At 48.3% G+C, this 14,968-nt stretch overlaps 1 long non-coding RNA gene across 1 annotated transcript in view; it reads left to right on the forward strand.

Moving 5' to 3' along the window:
• The first annotated feature begins 904 nt into the window (after nt 1–904).
• LOC135906475 (uncharacterized) overlaps nt 905–14,968 on the forward strand; it is a 28,298-nt gene continuing 14,234 nt past the window's right edge. The window contains exons 1-2 of the long non-coding RNA XR_010565749.1: nt 905–2,052; nt 2,927–3,009. This is a non-coding gene — a long non-coding RNA (uncharacterized lncRNA). The remainder of the gene's footprint in view (nt 2,053–2,926; nt 3,010–14,968) is intronic.

The raw sequence follows: 14,968 nt of genomic DNA on the forward strand, positions 1-14,968 counted from the left end.
GTCGTACATAAGTTTGAGAAGGTCGGAGAATTACTTTACCGAATAGCCAGAACTCACGATGGAAGAGAAACACGACAGCTAATAGTGCCCGTGAGTTTACGAAGAGCAGTCATCGAGTTGACGCACGACACTATAATGGCTGGCCATCAAGGAGTAAGAAAGACGACCAGCCGAGTATCAGAAGAATTCTTTTGGCCGTGCATGCAAAGTGACATTAAACGGTTTGTGCGATCTTGCGACATATGCCAGAGAACCACAACAAAAGGATTGGTATCAAAGGTACTTCTAAAGTCTACGCCTATTATTGAGCATCCGTTTCAAAAGGACACAGGAATGGTCATCAGAGAGTTGGTTGCTGAAAGTCCATGCCAAGCAGACATCCCAACAACAGAATTGATCCCTCAGAAGGTGAAGATGACGAGCATGTTGTCTAAACTAAGCGTATGTGAGAAAAGACCGGCTCAAGAACTGAAGAGCAATGGACGTATCATCGCTGTGTCCGAAAACTTTGAGAAGCCCTTGGCATGCAAGTCTGGGTCCCGCGCCAACTCCTGGTGTCGTCGAAATCATGCTGCCCGAGGTCATGTCTCGATGAGGCGCCGGCGTCGAGAGTCAGGACCCGTGCACAGCTTCCAGCCTGGCTGTATCCATGTCAGACAAGAACCGGTAGGCAGGAGTTCGCGGACCACGTGAGTGAACGTGCCGCGAAAGACATCACTGACTTTGCAGAATATTGCCACGTGCGTTTATTTCGGCTTCTAGCGACGCGAGCTACGCAGCTCGCGTCGCTGCGACGCAATCGGCGTCGCTGCGGCGCAGGCGGCGTCGCTTGACGCGTTTCGATCATGCACGCGAAACGTATAAATACGGGACCACCGCCTGCGCTGGCTCAGTCCGACGAACGCCCCAGACGCGCTTGCTGCTTTCGCCGTCACCGCGTTGTTCGCTTGATTTCGGGCACAAGTTCGCCCATTAAACTCTCTTTACGTCTAACGCCGACGCAGTGTCCCTTCCTGTCTGCCTGCGTGCCAGGTAGGTCACCGTCACCTACGTGACAATATGTTCGTTTACGTGTTTACTTTGTGAATATGTTCGCATACTGGGGAACAGCTTGCTACGCATGCATATAGTGTTTAGAGCTTCGGAGGAGTCTTGCTCAAACACTCGCGGAATACAATGCCTAATGGTGCTGCCGTTGACATTGACGAATTGTTAAGACTCGGCAGAAACTTACGTGATGTGAGCGTGGGTGTAGTGAAGTGAGGTGGAGTGCAGTGAGGTGTGAAGGAAGAAACGGCGAAGTGAAGTTATATGTGACGGCGAAGTGAAGTTATATGTGATGTAGTGCAGTGAAGTGAAGTGCAGTGATGTGTGAACGAAGAAGTGGCGAAGTGAAGTTATATGTGGTGTGGTGAAGTGGAAGTGCAGTGTCCGTGTAAACCCAAGAGGTGACGAGCAGTGAGTGAAGTTTTCGCGGAGCGAGAACTCGGAAAATAGGGGGGCCATTGTCAGGAGTGACAAGCGCCAACAAAGAAGGAAGACGAGTAAGAAGGAGTGAAGCGAGCGCGTGGAGCCGCCATCTTGGAGAAGGGGCGCGCGCAGGGAAGGACGTGGTGGCCGGGCGCAGCGTTCCAGGAGAAGACGGCCGGAGATTGCCTCTGTGGATCCTGCCCCAGTTCCTAGGCGACACATCGACGTCCCGCCCGAGTACCAGGCTCGGCGAGCAGATGTCTGACGTCGCCGGAACTGCCGCTGGCCCGGACCTACCTGCCAGGACACGTCAGCGTTTGTGCCGCTGAACGTAGGCGCGCGGAGGCTGGCTACTGCCAGTCACCGTCCCTAATAGAGAACTAAGCTGGGCCGGCGCGCACCGGGAGGGCCAGCCGGCACGAGCCCCGCTCTGCCGGATTGCGACAGCTCCTCAGCGACCGTGCCTTCCTCACGTCGGCCGGGGCATCGGTGACGCCGGACACCAACAACGACTGAAGACGACCAGATTACAACGCTGGACCACAGACCGGGGGACGCCTATACCCGCCTCAAACAGAACCGGTACTGTAAGCGCCTCTACTACAGCGAACGATCACCGCACATACATTAGTAAACGCGATGGTGCGAGCGGAAAGCTTAGCAAGGGATGATATGATGATATGTGGTTTTTTTAATGGCGCAAGGGCCAGTTATGGCCAAAGAGCGCCATGACAAATGGTAATTTAAAGGATTTATTCTGAATGGCGTGGACAGTGAACTTATTATGGTAGGTGTGACATGGCTGTATAAGGGCCTGAAACTTTCGCTGTAAATGACGTAAATATATAACTAGTAAAATAATGACACTGATTAGTTATGGACGTGGACGATGGCAGTTGTGTTTTGATAAAAACATTCGAAAACGATGATGATGATATGTAGTGTTTATTGGCGCAAGGGTCAAGTGTGGCCAAAGAGCGCCAAGGCAGTGGTGATGAGTTCGCAATGTAGTTATGAGTCCTATAGGGTTAATGTAAAGTGGCTGTATAGGGGCTTTAAAAATAGTCGCTCTAGAGCGCGTAAAATCTATCTGTAATAAGATTATGTCGATGACAAATGACGTGTTCCATGTGCAATAAAATCCATCGTGAAAGAGTGATGCAATACAGAAAATATATTAGATGGTGAAATTAACTGGAGCACCACTGCCTTGCCGGAGCCATTGAAACACAAGGGCCTAGAGGCATGTGCCATATGAAACAGCTATCACAGCGGCATCCTCTAAAGAGAGGAGACGCTACGAGTGTGTGGGGCTAATAACATGTAATACAACATCTTTCAGGAAGCCCAGGACTGCGTTGGTGTCAAACAGCTAGCGGTTCTGGGCCGAGTAACATTGCTGGATGAAGGGGGATGTGCTGCCGGTATGCTATGGGAAAATGTTTCTTTCTTTCAGATTCGGCTTTCCGAGACTCCAGAAGGACGTGGAGGACGGTCAGCCTCTCCCCGCATCTACCATAGGTTGAAGGCTCGTTTCCCGTGAGTAAGAAGTTATGTCTGCCAAAAGTGTGTCCTATTCTTAGACGGCAGAATAGGACATCTGTTCGCCGCGATTTTGTTACGGAGGGCCAAGAACCTAACTGTGGCTTTATCACGTGCAGTTTGTTATTTACTTCTGCGTCCCACATACGTTGCCAGTGGTTTCGCAGTTTTCTTCTTAAGAAAGGCTTCAGGTCTGTGACAGGGACCGAAGCAGCAGGACTAACTGCATGCAATTAAATTGATGTGGCCATCTGGTCCGCTAGAACGTTTCCCTCGATGCCCCTATGTCCAGGGACCCAGCATATAATCACATGTTGGTTAGATGTATATGCTTTATACAGTACAGAGTAGTTCATTAATTACCGGATTTTTGTGGTTACAGAAAGACATCAAGGCCTTCACAACACTAAGGGAGGCCGTATATATAACTGATTTCTGGAGTTCTGATTTATTTATATGCTTTACGACCCACAGCAGTGCGTAAGCTTCAGCCGTAAAGATACTAGTTCCTGGATGCAGTACATCGGTTTCCGAGAAGGATGGACCGACGGCTGCATAGGACACCCCGTCGTGTGACTTCGATGCGTCTGTGTAGAACTCCGTGCAGGAGTATTTGTGCTGGAGTACCCGGAAATGCATTTGAATTTCAATCTCTGGAGCGTGTTTTGTAACTTGCATGAAAGATATATCACATTGTATCAGCTGCCACTCCCAAGGAGGTAGCAGCTTGGCTGGATGCATTAGGCGAAGCTCGAGGAGTGGAACATGCATTTCATGACTAAGCTCCCTCACACGCAGCGAGAAAGGCTGTCTTACGGAGGGACGAGTGCGAAAGAGTGTAGTATATGTCATCTCGTTAATGGTATTATAACACGGATGTTGAGGATTAGAGATTAGCAAGGGAGGGCGCATTCCGTGTGTAATAAGTGTTCAATCTTACCGTGTATTCCTGTTACTAAAACAGCCTATTGAATGAATGTTATGTGTGTGCTGCACCCTGTGTTCGTGTGTTCCTTCCGCTCGCTCAAGCAAGCGTACCAGGCGTTAACCTACGCGTGAAACATATGTTACCAAACTATGCTGCGCATGCACGGACAGTTAGGCTAGGGTAACGTTGCCTTCTCTTCTATGCTTAAGTGTACTTTGTATTGTTTGTGTGTGTGTCTACTTGTCATGTGTGACCAGAACCTGAACGAGATAAAAAGAATGTCTGTGCTCCACGCTGTCCTCACTGTGTGCTGAGCCCCTGGGCCCACGAACATTTACTATCACATTTGGCGAGCCTGCTGGGATTGGCTTATACCATCCACAGCCAACGCTTACACACAGGGAGGAGACATGGAAACTGACAAATCATACAGTCTAGGTCGAGAGCTGTATCTGAAAGAAGCAGCATTAAGAGAACGGTTGGAGGTGGAGCATGCAAAACTGCGCAATGGAGAGAATAGAGGCACACAATGCAGTGAAAGAGCAAATGGCCCTGCGTCAGAAACTGCTAGAGCAAGAGCAGGAAGTCTGGGAACTTAAGCTTAAACTTCACGAAAGTGGTGGTAACGCACAGGCTGCCGAGGCCATCGCTCAGGCTAGCTCAAGTGCGCCCGTAATAACGATGGTTTTTAGTCCACACTGACTGATCCCACCTTTCGACGAATCCATAGATGACCTATTGCTTATCTGCAGCGTCTTGAACGTGTCGCAATGTGCCAGGAATGGTCACGAGTGAAATGGGCGCTCTCGTTGAGCCTGTGCATGACGGGGGAAGCTTAAACGGTCATTGGCCGCCGTGATCCACACGCTGCCCTGGATTACGACCGACTCAAGACTGCACTCCTGCAGCATTTTCGGTACACTTGGCAGGGATACCATGAAAAAATTTTCCCATGCCATGCCTGAAGACAATGAGACTGCCAGACTGGCTGGCTATTTCGATCAATAGGTAGAATTGCGAAAGGTTGAGAAAAGTTATGATAGCCTTAAAGACATGATTATTACAGGACAGTTGATCAATGGCTGTTCTCTGTCACTACGGGTGTTCTTGAAGGAGAGGAGCTGCCGAACAGTGAAGGACTGCTCCCAGAATGTGGACAGCTTCATAGAAGCTCATATTTTGCCAGACTTGAGCAAAGACAGGCCACTCGAGCTGCAGCGCTTGTGTGGTTGTGGCGGCGCGACTGAGGTTTTGTTGAGCGCACCGTCCGCTGCCCGAGCATTTCCCTGGTCCCAATGATTCTCGGACGGCTGCCCGAGTGGACCGTTAGCCACTCGCGTTTAGGCTGGCCTGGCTGTGTTACATGAACAGGCAGGCACCAAGGCAGACCGATAGCCGTGTCGATCACCCCCGCTGGAATTTGTTCCGCCAGGTCCTCGCCGGTCCTCGCCCCCTCTCCCGAACTTCCACAATCAAATCTCAGCACGTGCTCTACTTGGGTGCCACGCCGTTGTGCTGCACTGTGCATACCACCATGCACACTTCTTTTACTTCATTGCGCTGCTGCAGTGCATTGTAATTATTCCAGTCCAGTCGTCACGCTACCCCCCACTTTCAGTACGCTGTGTCGGGAGTTTCAGTCCAGAGGTTGCACAACTGAAAACACCTGAGCCCGGATCACACACAAGCAATAACTTCCGAACACTCTAGATCAGTTAAACACATACACTGTACGCAGCAGCTCAGAGAGCATGTCTTGACTCGTGAGGGGTGTTAACGGTCGAAATTTTCTGATTTTCATACATTCGTGTAGTGTCTTCGCATGTAAGTCGCTCCTTGGCACTAGCTTGCCTTTGATATTGGGTGGAGGCATGCTCAACTCTTGTAGTAAGGCTGATCGGCGTGACTACGTCTCTGTCCGCAAAACACATTGCTCCTCTAAATCCGTGTGGGTTGTCTATAGATCATTTTGTCTCTGTAAAGTGAGTGTGGAGTCTTCCTTCCCATTGAACTTGCTGGTTGTAGCCTGTCCGGCTGCTGAGCCTCATCGACGGCTCTTTAGGGTTGTGTCTGGTTCAGCGAAAGACGGAAACAGTCTTCGGTAATGATGGTGTTTTGTTGAACGCTCTCGTTCCGGGAAGCTTTAGCTGCCGCCTTCAGAGGCCTGAGTTCTCCATTCGCAGTCTTTATCTCAATGTGTCTGTTCCACAGTGAATGTGCTTTACCACATTTTTTTTTCATTGACCATGGCTTCTCCTGAGGGGTTTTTGACGGGGGCAATCAGGAGCGCATGTCCTTGTGTGTCCTTGTCAGAAGACGTTACCTCCGACTTGACGCAGTCTTTCCGACGATGGTTCCTTTCATATTTCCAAGTGTGTCATAAATCAGGTCCCTTGTGCACTTAGCGAGAACCTCTCCTACGAAAAATGGCATATCTAGGAGGACCATAGCTCCTGGTAGATAATGCACCGTGCTGTGCAATAGGACTACCGGGCTGTAGGTCCTGGTAAACCGTTCCTTAGGCATCAAAGACTGCTGCACCGCAAAGGTGTTGCATCCAGTGTCACGCACTGGATGCAACTGTCACTGGATGGCAACTGCACTGGATGGGAAACTGTCACGGGACAGTTTCCCAGGAACCCTTTTGCCACAGGCATGTCCCCAATTTGGTCATCACATGAAACATGCCAGCCGAATGTTTCACTGACAACAGATATTCTTTCCCCATCTTTACGAATGAGGTAACCATTCCCTGTCGGCTCATCCTCCGAGTTGTCCAACATCACCATGCAGGAGGCTTCCCTCCTGTTCACATTACAGGCTGGCCAAATATCTCCATTGTGACCCATCTTGATACCCATCTACTCATGTGTGGGGAAACTTCTTTTTGTCCGTAACCAGCAGTCTGCCATCCTGTGTCCTGCTTTGTCGCACCGGAAACGAGGCTCATCACCTTGAGCCATCTTCTTGCGTGAAAACAGTCAAAGACAGAGTCGAAATAAAGACTATGAATGGAGAACTCGGGCCTCTGAAGGCGTCAGCTAAAGCTTCCCGGAACAAGAGCGTTCAACAAAACACCTTCATTACTGAAGACTGTTTCCGCCTTTCACTGAACCAGGCACAACCCTGGTGAGCCGTCGATGTGGCCCAGCAACCGGACAGGCTACAACCAACAAGTTCAATGGGAAGGAAGACCTTACACTCACTTTTCAGAGACGGAATGACCTATAGACAACCACACGGATTTACAGGAGCAATGTGTTTTGTGGGCAGGGGCATAGTCACGTGACCAGTCATACTACAATCCAAAGGCAACCCTTACTACAATCCAGCCAACCCAATCTCAAAGGCAAAGTGCCTAAGAGCGACTTACATGCATAGACACTACACTAACTTATGAAAACCCAAAAAATTTGACTTTTAACGCCCCCCACATGAATCGAGACACGCTCTCCGAACTGCTGCGTACAGTGTATGTGTTAAATTGTTCTAGAGCGTTCGCAATTCATAGCTTGTGTGCAATCTGGGCTCAATTGTTTTCTGTTGCACCACCTCCGGACTCACTCTCGACACAACAAACTGAAAGTGAGGGGGAGTGTGATGAGTGGACTGGAATAATTGCAATGCACAGCAGCAGCACAATGAAGTAAAAGAAGTGTGCGTGGTGATGCGCCACCGTGTGGCATGCAAGGAGAGCACATGCTGAGATTCAATTGTGGATCGCTCCAGAGAAGGAGGTTGGACCAGCGAGGACCTGGCAAGACATGTTCAAGCGGGGTGATTCACTCTGCTACCGGTCCGCCTTGATGCCTGCCTGTTATGGAACACAACCGGGCCAGCCTACACACGAGTGGCTAACGGTCCACTCGGGCAGCCGTCCAGGAATCATGGGGTCCTGGGGACTACTCCGGCGGCTGACGGTGTGTCCCACCGCCGCAACCACACAGCTCTGCAGCTCGAGTGGCCACCAGCATTGCCTTCGGCACAATTGTGCTGGCCAAAGCCAGCGGAGCTTTTTGGCTGCAATGACTGAGCCCCCAGAGGGGTAGCTGCACCTACCTGCTGACAAGGCATGAACAGCTGACGTTCCGGTTCAAATCTACGTACCGTGTGTGCACTGCTGCGAGGCTGCGCCCGTGATAGTCAACTATTAAGTGAGAATGGACACATATGTTAGCGAACTATACCGTGTATGCATTGATGGTTAGGCGAGGGTAATGGAGCTTTCTCTTACAGGCTTAAGTGTTCTATTGTTTTATTGTGTGTCACTGTGTGATATGTGACGGGAACCTGAACAAGATAAAGACAATGTCTGTGCTCCACGCTCTCCTCGCTGTGTGCCAAGCCCCTTGGCCCTTGAACCTTTACTGTCGCAAGAACCGTGGCCCCACGTTTACTGAGCAATTGGTAGCTATTCTAGATAATCAAAAGGTGTCCTCAAATGAGCTTGAGTCCATGCAGTAAAGCTTAGAATGTTGCATTGCTGAACCTAACAGAAGGCTGGCTTCAATTGAGCAGAACCTGCTGTCATTCCCAGGAAATTGTATAGAGATTAGAAGGGTGTCTTCTTTCAAAGTTGAATGACCCGCTGTGGTTGCTCAGTGGCTATGGTGTTGGGCTGCTGAGCACGAGGACACGGGATCGAATCCCGGCCTCGGCGGCCGCATACGCCCGTGTACTTAGGTTTCGGTGCACGTTAAAGAACCCCAGGTGGTCAAAATTCCCAGAGTCCTCCACTACGGCGTGCCTCATAATCAGAAAGTGGTTTTGGCACGTAAAGCCCCATAATATAATATTTTTTTTAAGTTGCAGGACCAGGCTGCATTCCTCAAGAAAAAGGATGGCCTTAAATGTAGAAATCGGCGCAATAATTTATTTAAGGAATCAATGAATTTGAAACTGAAATGGTGGATTCGCTCAGGGGTGCTGTTTTGAGAGAAATATTTGAGAAAAAAAAAGGAATAAATGTAAGCAGCCTTTAGTGCATATACCGTTTGTGCGGAAAGGGAACAAACAAAATGTGCCCAGTGATAATTTGCTTCTTTTATTTGAATGAAAAAATGCAGCTTCAGAGAAAGGTAAATAAACTAAAGAACACAGACTACTCATTGTCAGTGGACTTTTCATTCAGAATTCAGAAAATAGGAAAGCAACTATGGTCAACCGTTAAACACAGTTGTATGACAGAAAATTGTGTATCTAAAGTACGGTAAGCTAGTTTTCTACCTGGTAATGTACGTGTGGGATGGACAAGAATGAAAGACTCAGGCTTGTGGAGTCCATTAGAGATTCAGACGGTGGCATAGCACAAAATAATGAGAGCCAGGCTGCGCCTCAACATGATCAAAGAAGCACCTGGTGAATTACTGCGTTATTCATCGCTCAGGCCGAAAGCATTCAGTTGCAAGCGCTCTATCCCGGTCACCCCTGCCCTCTGGTCCTGTTCACTCGTCTGTTTCCACCTGCGGTGCCTTTGTCCTCAACATTTCCGACATGCCATCAAAGCAGCGCAAATACACATGGATCTCTTCACTTGACTTCCTGTCTAGTCAGTCGCCAGCGCCGATCTCACGGATGCTCCTTCGTCAAGCCGCGCACTTCATAATTCGGGATAACCTGCTGTACCGCCACAACTACAATGCAAGCGGCTGCAAGTGGTTGCTTGTTATACCCCGACACCTCCGCTCTGGCATCTGTGCCACGTTCCACGACGACCCACAATACAGCCACGCTGATGTATTAAAGACATACTCTCGCCTCCAGCTTCGGTACTACTGGCGCGGTATATACCGTTTCGTTCGCCAGTATGTCTGGACATGCCACATATGCCAATGACGCAACGCGCCGCCTCAACCTATTACCGGCCCCTTGCAACCTTTACCATGCCCCTTTACGGTCCACTTCCCAACACTCCTAGTCACAACCGTTGGGTTATTGTTGCTATCAACCACCTCATTCGGTACGCTGAAACTTCGGCACTAGCATCTGCCACAGCAAAAGACGTCGCCAGTTTTATCCTTCAAAACCTGATTTTTTTACGCCATGGAGCACCTTGAGAATTACTGAGCGACCGCGGTCATGCTTTCCTCTCCGACGCCATTTCAGCATTACTAAAGGAGTGTCGCATCATTCACCACGCTACCATGGCATATCATCCTCAAACTAATGGGATAACAGAACGTTTCAACTGCACCCTTGGCGACATGTTGGTCATATACGTTTCATCTGACCACTCGAATTAGGATCGCATTCTGCCTTTTGTCACCTACGCTTACAGTACTGCCACACAAAGCGCCACTGGGTTCTCCACTTTCTTTCTCCTTTAAAGACACGAACCTTCATGCACTATGGACACGATTCTACCTTACCGGCCAGAGGCTTTAGAGTAGATGACTGTTTCTAGGGCGGCTGCTTACGCCGAAGAATTCAGCAATGTATAAGCCTCACCAGTTCTAATCTCACCAAGGCTGATAATATCCCAAACAATGTCTGATAGTTCGCCAAAGAGACCTGCTATGCTAGCCTCACTCGACAGAGTTCGGCAATTAAAGGTTGACAGGATCAGTTTCCATTGGCAGCCTGTCCGAATCCAGAGAATCTTAGCACCCTCTGCCGTAGAGTTTCTCACTATATTACCTAGAGGGAAATCTGGCACTGCTTTGCTGTGGTATGCATGAGAATGCTGGTATATTTGACTTCGGATTGGCGTCGTTGTCAGAGAGCCAGGACACCTTGAACGCCTGGCAAGTACCGTTCTGTCTGTCACAATGATTCATTTTCTACTAAAACAGGCACGTAAAAAGCTGTTTTAGCTTTATTATTACGCAAGAACATGTTTTGCTTAACTATGAGAACTTGTATTGCATGTACGTTATATGATATGTAAAAAGTATGAGTGGGCTGCTAAAGTTACATGAGGACAGACAACAAAATTTGCGCTCGCTTTGAAACAGTTTGTCGTCTTTTCTTGCTTTTCTTCGCTTGGTCGTGCATAAGTAGGTGAGTAAAGATGTAATGTGCGTGAATGGAAACATTTTATGAAGATTTTACTTTAAGAATGCATTATTTGTTTAGCCATAACCACATTTTAGACAAAGCCTCTTACAACACCAGCCAACAGAAGCCTCGCAGACACATATACCGCCATTCCCATGACGGCACAACACCCCTTAGGAAACTCCCATAGATGGTGGTGCCAGATTTCCCTCTGGGTGTTATAGTGAGAAACTCTATGCCTTCTGCTGCATTACAGGTCTGACTGGTGCCTTGGTCAGGTGCTCCGCAGCTGCTGGGGACTAAGGGCTGTGGGTGAATTGTAGGGATCATTTGGGAGGTGGTGGCCGAATACTGCACCAGGGAGGACAATTCCTGTTCTGGTGTGGGAGTGTCTTTGTAGAAGCTTAGTGAGCCTTCCTAATTTGGTTGTACCTGGATTAGTATAGTCCCACTCGCTCTTGGCGTCTTTTGCCTGTGTCAAGTGCCACTCCAAGCCTGTAGATGTTGTGCTCTGTATATATGCATGAACAAAACTGTTTTGCAACATACTTATTCAGTAAACGGCATTGTACTTAAGGAATGGCCACCTGTTAAATATCTATTACACATAATTTGAGTTGAGATCTTCTTGTTAATACAATCTGCACCAACGCTTTTAAATCTCTCCAGTTCTTTCAAAGCAGGCTTTCAAAAGCCCCTATGAAAGTGAAACTAGCAGCATATAAAGCGTTGGTCCGGCCATATCTGGAGTATGCTTCATGCCTATGGGGCCCTTATAGACAGAAAAACGTCAAGTTAGAAAAAGTTCAAAGATCAGTGGTCACATTCATTTGCAGTGAATATAAACACATTGATAGTGTGACAGAAATGATTATTTTTGTCTTGGTACACTTAAAGCTAGGCATGCTGAATGCAGATTAACTTAACACAAATCAACAATCACAATTTCATTACCCGCCACACTCCGTATACAAGCTCATGTTTTAATCATGGGAAAGTGATCCAGGAATGCAGTGCTCTAATGATGCTTTTAAATGCTCATTTTTTCCCAGAACCATAAACACATAGAACAAATTGCCAGGTCATATTGTTGATAGTCGCGGTGTTGAAGTGTTTATTACAAACTTGAAGAAAATGCATGGGTGAAGGTGTACTTGTATTCTTGTAATGTTTGAATTGCAGTGCTTCATGCCTTGGTTTCCTGTATTTGGTTCTTATTACCATTGATGTCTTCTTCAGATGTACTTTCTTTGTGCCCACTTCTGCTTGGAGTCAAGCAACATTGCAGCATTCCTAAATGAAGTTTTTCATTGAATGAAGCGTGTCACATGACAGTGTGATCTCGCAATAATGCTCTTTCCACAGTCAATGGTAAATGAGCTTGTATATGTGGCCCACGCAAGTATTATGCAAGTTAGCATTGCTGAACAAAAATTGATTGACATCTCATATCTACATCTATCTTTACTGCAGCATGCAGCTCACTCTTTAGTATGTGCAGAATGTTGTAACAGCCACTCCTTACAACACAGTGTATTCACGTATTATAGCCTGGACCTGCCTGAAAGAGGACCATTTGAATGAAAAAGTGTATTATGGATTATAATTGTGATTAATGGTGTCTCAGCGGGGAGTTTCTAAGCAAATACTTTAAACCATGCGATTTAAACAGTGCTATCTTTCTTATGGTTAAATGTGGAGGACAAGCTATCAGATTGGACAGAGGCCAGCTCATGATGTCGTAAAAGTCTTCTTTAGGTGGCTGTGCATGCCTGTTGAAGCATGTGCCTGATCATAGCATATTGTTACGCAAAGGACGAGTCAGTAAGATGAGCAACTATTTACAGATTATATTTACAACAGCGGTTGCAGCGCTGACCGATTAGGTTCACGGCACGAGCCCAGTTTGTTTTTCCTCCTCTTTTCTCGAGAGATGGCGACCACGCATGTCGTTCAAGCAATCAAATACCATGCGCCTGTAGCATAATCCCCCGGCAGCAGAAGCGACATCCCGGAGCGTCTAAATGTCATCACTGGGAAGGTGATACTGCTTCAGTCATGTAATGTGCGCAATATCACTGGACTGGGAAGCAGATGGGGCGTCAGTGGTGATCTCATGGGTGACAGGAGTCACGGCATGAAGCACTCGCTATGGGCCTGTGTAACGAGACAGCAGTTTTTCATCAGGCTGAACTGACGCGACGGGGACTGTGAAGTTCGTGGAGAACAGCCGAGCAGAGGTGTTTAGGGATCACAAGGAGTAATGCAGGGCCGTCGGGGTGAGCGTTGTGGTGGTAGAGTATGCCATCTTGAAGTGTGAATAAGCAGAGGGAACTGTTGGCAAGTGACGATTCCAGGCAGTCAATGATGATACGCAAGGACAGGTCATGGCGCTGCCCGTCGGCAACGTGGAGCAGTGAAAAAATGGAGAACACAGGCGTCAGTGTCAGTATCAGACGTAGAGGTCGCATCTTCGACTGGGTAGGGAGAGAGGCAGTCTGTGTCCTGGTGTTGGCGTCGCGACTTGTAAGTAACTGTGTAGAGATAGTCTTGTAGTCAGAGGGCCCAACGACCGAGCAGGTCAGTAGGATCCTTCAGTGACGAAAGCCAACACAGCTCATGATGGTCTGTGATTACTGAGAAGGGCTTGCCATATAAATATGGGCGGAACTTGGAAACAGCCCAAACGAGAGCAAGACATTTGCACTCGGTAATCGAATACTTGCACTCTACAGTTGCCAGGAGCCGGCTAGCGTAGGCTATAATGCGGTCGTGTCCATGTTGGCGTTGTGATAAGATGGCGCCGATCCCATAACCACTGGCATCGGTTTGGACCTAGGTGTGGATGGGTCAAAGTGGGCCAAGACCAGTGGATTGGTGAGAATCGTGATAAGGTGGGAAAATGCAGCAGCCTGAGGGGAACCCCACGTAAAAGGCACGTTCTCTTCAGAAGTTCAGTGAGTGGTCGAGTGATTGCTGCGAAATCTGTCACCAACCGTCGGAAATAAGAACAGAGCGCCACAAAACTCCGGACGTCCTTGACAGACTGAGGTACAGGAAAAGCCGTTACTGCTTGAACCTTCTTCGGGTCGGGTTGTACTCTGGAAGTATAAACGAGATGATCTACACTGTAATCTGTCGGCACCCAAAGTGGCACTTCGATGAGTTTAACTGGAGCCCAGCCTTGCTGAAGACATCAAGGATAGCTGCAACGCGCTCATGCTGCGTATAAAATGTAGGAGAAAACACAAGGACGTCGTCGAGGTAACAAAGGCAGGTTGACCATTTGAAACCTTGAAGCAGAGAGTCAATCATTTGTCCATACAGGGCAGGGGCATTGCATAAACCAAACGGCATAACCTTGAATTGGTAGAGGCCATCTGGAGTGACGAAAGCAGTCTTTTCTTGGTCTTGCTCATCAACAGAAATCTGCCAATATCCAGATCGAAGGTTGATGGAAGAAAAGTATTTGGCGCTGTGAAGACAAGAGCATCGTCGATTCATGGTAAAGGGTAGACGTCCTTTTTAGTAATTCGGTTTAGGTTGCGGTAATTAACACAGAAACGCCACATGCCATCTTTCTTTTTGACAAGCACGACCGGTGACTCCCAAGGACTTGACGAGGGCTTAACAATGCCTCTGGCGAGCATCTTGTTTACTTCCTGTTGAATAACTTGCCGCTCTGCCGTGGACACGGTAATGTCAGCAGTGAATAAGAACAGCATCACCAGTGTTTATCTGATGCTTAACAAGGGGCGTCTGACCAAGTGGTCAATTGTCAGTGTCAAATATGTCGCGGTAGGAAAGCAAAGGGCGATGTAGGGCGGCTGCTTGGTCAGGTGCGAGGTCCAGAGCGACCATGGGACGTAATGGTTCGTCAAGGTTCAAGGCATCCTGTGGGTAATCGGGACGATCTGGAGACGCGTCGGCTGCAAAAGTAGTGACGTGGTCATCTGTCACGGACCGCAGCGTGGCCACCACTATGCCTTCACGTAACGCTTGCTTCATCAAGCCAAAATTGATAACGGGGAG

The sequence above is a fragment of the Dermacentor albipictus genome, chromosome 9, assembly GCF_038994185.2.
Source record: "Dermacentor albipictus isolate Rhodes 1998 colony chromosome 9, USDA_Dalb.pri_finalv2, whole genome shotgun sequence".
NCBI lineage: Eukaryota > Metazoa > Arthropoda > Arachnida > Ixodida > Ixodidae > Dermacentor > Dermacentor albipictus.